The sequence below is a fragment of the Amyelois transitella genome, chromosome 2 (genome assembly GCF_032362555.1).
Source record: "Amyelois transitella isolate CPQ chromosome 2, ilAmyTran1.1, whole genome shotgun sequence".
In the NCBI taxonomy this organism is placed as follows: Eukaryota; Metazoa; Arthropoda; class Insecta; order Lepidoptera; family Pyralidae; genus Amyelois; species Amyelois transitella.
In genome coordinates this window covers 1,974,848-1,982,420 of record NC_083505.1, presented here as the reverse complement: position 1 = coordinate 1,982,420, position 7,573 = coordinate 1,974,848, and the positions used below count along the sequence as shown (strand labels likewise).

General features: G+C 37.0%; 1 non-coding gene across 1 annotated transcript; it reads right to left on the bottom strand.

Moving 5' to 3' along the window:
• Positions 1-431: 431 nt before the first annotated feature.
• Positions 432-505, bottom strand: Trnai-aau (transfer RNA isoleucine (anticodon AAU)). Its single transcript has one exon. It is a non-coding gene; the product is annotated as a tRNA-Ile (tRNA).
• Between the last annotated feature and the right edge of the window lie 7,068 nt (positions 506-7,573).

Below are 7,573 nucleotides of genomic sequence, written 5' to 3'. Positions count from 1 at the left end.
AGGATTTAGAGTATGTTTTGTAATACCCAAAAGATCTTTATCACCTGGAATGAGTGTTCTGGCATTTTAAAACTTAATGAAATGACACGTAAGGTGAATTTTTGAGTGTGTAAGATATTTTCGCGGTAAATCACGCTGGTAAAGCGTGTTTTCTGGTGTTCTGTAATGGGAAGGTCGGACAAGAACTGGTTTAAAGCAGTTCTCGTAGATGCGTGATTGACGTATTGTTTAACACAAAATTTGTATCAATATATTATTTTTTGACGATTTTATTCTCGACAAATTTATTGTCATACTTGTTAGCAGATGCCATTTTTGTAGGTGATGCTTATAAACTCAGCCTTGTGGTAATAAATAAGTTTTAACTAAACATTTTATAAAATATCATAACATATTTAAAAAAATTGACAATGAAAAAGTCAAAAATTTCGTGGCCCATGAGGGGATCGAACCCGCGACCTTCGCGTTATTAGCACGACGCTCTAACCAACTGAGCTAATGGGCCGTTGGAGACACGGGTGAAAGTAAAGAACAAGTTGCTCTTACGATTGCACACGCAAAATGGGTGTGGCACTTTTGGCAGGAAGATCCAAATGTCTATACCAAGTAGCCAGATTGCGTAGAGAAGGGACATTGTATAATAATGTTCAAGTTTCATGGTTCATATAATAGCTAATTTTATAAAGACTAGTACAGAGGTTTACACGTAAGTCAATGTGCATTGTAAGTTATGGTTTATTATATATTATTAATTATTAATGTGGAAATCGCTCACGAAAATTGAGGTGAGATATGGCCGTAGACCATAGTATCTGTCATCTTATTTACTTAAAATACTTCTATGAGAGCTAATTAATAATTTAAATAAAACTATTATTTTTATGTTTTAAACATAAGCCTTGATTTTATTATTTGATTATTAAATACTGAAATAGTAGGTAATATTTACACACAAACTTATTAAGTACATACATACCTTTACATTTATTTACAGGGTGTTCAGGACTAACTTTCCACTTACCCACTAGATGGCGCTACATGTCATATGCTCTATGAATTTGCAAAACTATGATCAAATCTCCATCTGTATTTAAAGTAATATCTTTTCTTTTCGTTCTCGTTTGAATAAAAACAAGTTAAACTCTGACCTTTAGCTTCAAATGCAATACAATACAATAACTCTTTATTCCACCACATTAAATTACAGCAAATTCACAATCATGTATTAAAACATAGTAGCAACAGGCGAACTATCACTAAAAGCAATCTTTTTTATAGATATATGTATGTATGGCTTATAGTGCCGTGTGGTTCCCGGCACTATTACAAAAAAGAATAGGACCACTCCATCTCTTTCCCATGGATGTCGTAAAAGGCGACTAAGGGATAGGCTTATAAACTTAGGATTCCTCTTTTAGGCGATGGGCTAGCAACCTGTCACTATTTGAATCTCGGTTCTATCATTAAGCCAAATAGCTGAACGTGGCCATTCAGTCTTTTCAAGACTGTTGGCTCTGTCTACCCCGCAAGGGATATAGACGTGATCATATGTATGTATGTATGTATGTATGTATGTATACTTATCAAATTTCATCAAAATAGTTCTAGTACCGTATTAATTTAGCATCAATTTAAAGTTATAGTAATAATGAAATATAAATTAAACTAATTAAATTGTGATCACATTTAATTGCAATTTTTTGTCATTAGGTACAATTGCAATTACTTGATGAAATGTTTTTCAAACATGGCTCAAATCCAAAAATACTGCTTTAATAAACAAAATTAATTACAACATATTTACTCATAGTGAATTATGGGCGACAATTGTCTATTGACGTAGCTCTCGAAAGTTTGGCACCGGTAAGGGTAAAAATAGTTTATAACTAATTTTTTTTTTTTTTGTTTGTTGAAAAAAAAGATAATGTGTACTCTCCTTTCTTCACAGATGGGATAACATTGAGAGAGAATTATGTAAATAGGTTGCATAAAAAAAAAGAAGAACTCCTACTTTAAAAATAGCTTTTCCCTCAATTGACTTTACAATATGCGCGGTGGATCAAACTGTTTGTTTTATGTAATGTATGGAAGATAGCACTATATGAATGAGCTTTTACTCTCCTTTTGAATGTGAAAGAAATGGTGCCGTGTGGTTCCCGTTACCAATACAAAAAAGAATAAGTAGAAACACTCCATTTCCCATGGATGTCGTAAAAGGCGACTAAGTTTAAGTAATTCAGTTTATTGGATGCGGTAGGCTCTGTCTCCCCCTGCAAGTACCCCCGTAGGGACTAAGACGTGATTTTAAGTGTATGTTATTCGATACAGGATATGAAGAATCCGGATTGGTCGAAAGGTCCACATAGTTTGAGGAAGAAACATTCGGTCACGCAACGAACGCGTGCGCATGTGGGGAAAATCATTAGGTATTTAGATATGCATTTATCTAGGTACATACCTTTTTTTTGTTAACTATAAACTTTTTAAATGCGCGACGTCAGTCTGTAGGCATATTATTGTTTGTACGTTTTCTTTATCCTATCTTATATTATAAATGTGAAAGTTTGTGAGTATATCAGGATGACAGTATGGTACCTATGCCGTGCCGTGTGGTTCCCGGCACCAATACAAAAAAGAATAGGACCACTCCATCTCTTTCCCATGGATGTCGTAAAAGGCGACTAAGGGATAGGCTTACAAACTTGGGATTCTTTTTTAGGCGTTAGGTTAGCAACCTGTCACTATTTGAATCCCAATTCTATCATTAAGCCAAATAGCTGAACGTGGCCATTCAGTCTTTTCAAGACTGTTGGCTCTGTCTACCCGGCAAGGGATATAGACGTGACCATATGTATGTATGTATTAATAATATAAATGCGGAAGTTTGTGAGTATGTCAGTATGGATGTTTGTTATCCTTCACGCAAAAACTACTGAACCGATTACGATGAAATTTGGTATGAAGGTAGCTGAGGACTCAGAATAACATATAGGGTACTTTTTATCCCGGAGTTCCCGCGGGATTTTTAGGGTTTCCATGCGGACGAAGTCGCGGGCGGCCTCTAGCACATAATAAAATTACGCCTCTATTTATTTAAGTGGGTGAAGCTAACAAAAGCTTGTCACGTGCCCTTCAGTTGCAGGCTGCGGGTTGCTCACGTGAGTGCTTCGACGTCATACTACGGTTACTAGTTGGAATAAAGGTTTTCTGAGGTGAACGGTTACATCTATAATTGCTACCAGTTCGAAGCCGGGGCGGGTCTCTAGACTGTATAAGATCACCTATCTAAATCCACCTGGGACCACTATCAATTTACCACGGATTGCAAGAAAGAAAGAAAGAAAGAAAGAAAGAAAGAAAAAAATATTTATTTGGTACATAATAATATATCAAGAACATAAAACCTTAATCTATAAAAACAACATTTGTACCAAAATGCCTCCTCAGCATTTGTCGTGGTATATACCGCAACGCTGGTCTTCCGTGGGCACCAACGTGGAAAAAAATAAAAAAAATAATAATAATAAAATAAAAAATAAAATTATTTTAAAATAAAATGATTGCGTGGGCGCTGATGGCGTACTTCGGAAACGCGGTGACATTTGGACCCTGCCCTGGGGGCGGCGGACGTGTCTAGAAAGAGCAATTCCTTTTGATATTTCTCGTCATTGCCTCGCTAAGAGGATTCGCGTTGGCTTGCCACGGTGGGCGTGTTTTTGCAATATTCCAGCAGTATTTAATTGATTTCTAATCTTAACTTTTATAAATGTTAATTGCTTAATTTCCAGTATTTAAATACATACATACATAAAATCAAGCCTCTTTCCCGGAGGGGTAGGCAGAGACTACCTCTTTCCACTTGCCACGATCTCTGCATACTTCCTTCGCTTCATCCACATTCATAACTCTCTTCATGCAAGCTCGGTGTTGTATCTTAATACAGTATGTAATTTAGGAAAAAAAAAATAGGGAAAATCCCACAAATTGAGTTAGCCCCAAGGAGCGGTCTTTGGATAAGATACAGAGTATAAATTAGAGATGATTGTAGTAATAAAGGTTTGTATTAATTTCCAGTTGAGATAATAAATTACTTATATAGCAAATTACTATCAATAATCAAGGATTTCTTCCCTTCAGTGCCGTGTGGTTCCCGGTACCACAAGAAAAAAGAATAGGACCACTCCATTCTTTACCCATGGATGTCGTTAAAGGCGACTAAGGCATAGGCTTATACATAAAGGCCTAGCAACCTGTCACTATTTGAATCTAAATTCTATTATTAAACGAAACAGCTGAACGTGGCCTATTGGTCTTTTCGCGACTTTTGGCTCTGTATACCACGCAAAGGATATAGACGTGATTATATTACGTGACATCAACAAAATACCCTAAAATCTCCATGACAACGGCGTTGCACGAAGGCTCTTTGTAAGAAGGTTGCCTACAGTTTTTTGTGTTATAATATAACGACCTAATTAATAATAAAACTACGGACCGATAATAGTCTACATACCTACACAGTTATTCCAGAAATACTCTACATATACATATGGTCACGTCTATCTCCCTTGCGGGGTAGACAGAGCCAACAGTCTTGAAAAGACTGAATGGCCACGTTCAGCGTTTTGGCTTACCAATGGAATTGAGATTCAACTAGTGGCAGGTTGCTAGCCCATCGCCTAAAAAAGAATCCCAAGTTTGTAAGCCTATCCCTACGTCGCCTTTTACGACATCCATGGGAAAGAGATGGAGTGGTCCTATTCTTTTTTGTATTGGTGCCGGGAACCACACGGCACTAGTATTATGTTAAGTTAAATAAATAATTTTGTTTACATATGAGATTGTACATTGAGATACCATGAGTGGGGGGAGGCTCGTTTTCTGAGATATAAGCATATGCTTAGTTCAGACACCAGTCTCTCATAATTTTAACTATGTTATGTATTTACTGCTTGTTGAGATTTCAGAGAAAATAAAATATTTGATTTTGATTTGATACACAACTTCTCAATCATCTGTACCTATATTATTGTGTACATAAATAAATAAAAATGGAACAATATTACACCACGAACAACATGACGTTTGGATTCCCGCCAAGTGTTACTTTATAAGCCCTATATTCTTTTTAATTTAAAACGACGTCTATCTCCTTTAAAAAAAAATTACTCCTAAATTCTTAATTCAAAATACCCGATACGTGAAACCACAGATCATATAACAGAGGTGCGATGTAGTCACAACAAAATGCCAAAAAAAAATAACGCAGACACTTGGAGAGAGTGTGAACGCCGCAATCTGGCGGAACGCCAAACAAACCGGTTTCCACTGGATTCGCTCTAAGATTCCTTTGGTTGTTGACACGCCTTCAATGTTACGTGCTCGGGATGTATATTTTTCACACACCTGCTAGACAAAGTCCAATTTCCAATACTTGTTTTGTTAGCAAACTAAGATCTCGAATTTTTTTATATAACAAAAACTTGTTAGACGATTTTGATGCCCCGCGAACTTCAAACCTTTACTAAACGGATTTTGCCTTTTACGACATCCATGGGAAAGAGATGGAGTTGTCCTTTTCATTTTTCTATTGGAACCACACAGCATTACCAACAATTTTCACGAGGGTTTTCTTTTCTTTCATTAAAACGAAAATTATTCAATGGATTCAATTTCATTTCAAAGGTATCATACATTCTGGCAATACTAAGTACTGTTCTGACAGGATGTATGATAACATAAGTATATAATGTACGTGGGTGAAATCGCGGGCAAAAGTTAACATGGAGATTGGAGATACTTCTAATATTCCTTCAATTGCTCGAGTATCCTACTTCCTACTACTATTATAAAGGCGAAAGTTTGTATGGATGTTTGTTACTCTTTCATGCAAAAACTACTGAACCGATTACCATGAAATTTGGTATGTAGGTAGCTGAAGACCCAGAATAACACATAGGCTACTTTTTATCCCAGAGTTCCCGCGGGATTGATAGGGTTTCCATGCGGACGAAGTCGCGGGCGGCCTCTAGTTCTTAATAAAACCGCTCAATTGAGGCGAAACGCCCCCGCTAACTCATTCAACGCCCACTTTTGTTAGACGTAGCCACAGATTATATGTATATAACTGAAAATACATCTGAAGAGGAAAATGAAAAAATATTTAGAGGCAAAATAAGACGTTCAGAGTTACACAATCACGTCTATATCCCTTGCGGGGTAGACAGAGCCAACAGTCTTGAAAAGACTAAAAGGCCTCGTTCAGCTGTTTGGCTTATTGATAGAATTAAGATTCAAATAGTGACAAGTCGCTAGGCTATCGCCTAAAAGAAGGATCCCAAATTTATAAACCTTTAATTAATCGCCTTTTACGACATCCACGGGAACGAGATGGAGTGGCTGCATTCATTGGAGCCGGTTTTTATTTAAAAAAAACACGAAAACCGATCATGTAATACTTATAATCGACCACGACTTGGAACAGGGCGTATCTTCTCCCTTTTAAGGTCGTTGTTGACGTCACGGGCGCCTCGCAGGGGTAAGGGCGCGCTGGAGGTCATTACACGTACGATATAAACACAACTACATTGCTGGTTTTGGTAATTTTATACGTAAAATAAATACGAGAACAAATTTTTACATATATATACATACAGTCACGTCTATATCCCTTGTGGGCTAGACAGAGCTAACAGTCTTGAAAAGACTGAATGAAAAAATTGTTTAAAGATAATATTTGAATTTTTAAGTAACAAATACGAAAGAAGACATTATTTAATTTGAACTTAACATTATATTGTAAACTAGAGGCCGCCCGCTACTTCGTCCGCATGGAAACCCTATCAATCCCGCGGGAACTCCGCAATAAAAAAGTAGCCTATATGTTATTCTGGGTCTTCGGCTACCTACATACCAAATTTCATCGTGATCGGTTAAGTAGTTTTTGCGTGAAAGAGTAACAAACATCCAAACTGACATACTCACAAACTTTCGCATTTATAATACTAGCGGCAGCCCGCGACTTCGTCCGCATGGAAACCCTATTACCCTACCCGCGGGATATAAAGCCTATATGTTATTCTGGGTGTTTAGCTACCTACATACCAAATTTCATCGTAATCGGTTCAGAAGTTTTTGCGTGAAAGAGTAACAAACATCCATACTGACACCCTAACAGACTTTCGCATTTATAATATTACTAGAGGCCGCCCGCGACTTCGTCCGCATGGAAACCCTATCAATCCCGCGGAACTCTGGGATAAAAAGTAGCCTATGTGTTATTCTGGGTCTTCAGCTACCTACATACCAAATTTCATGGTAATCGGTTCAGTAGTTTTTGCGTGAAAGAGTAACAAACATCCATACAAACTTTCGCCTTTATAATAGTAGTAGGATTAGGATTAGTAGGATTGGTACCTATGAAGTTCAGTAGTTATTTTATTTTGTATTTCTTTTGAAAAAGCGATATCGGTCGTTGACCTGAAAAAATTAAAGCTGCGTCCAAAAAATAATTGCGGAATAAATAAATATTGAACAAGCCTCGAAGTCAGTTCGCGACTTGTGGAAAAAATCT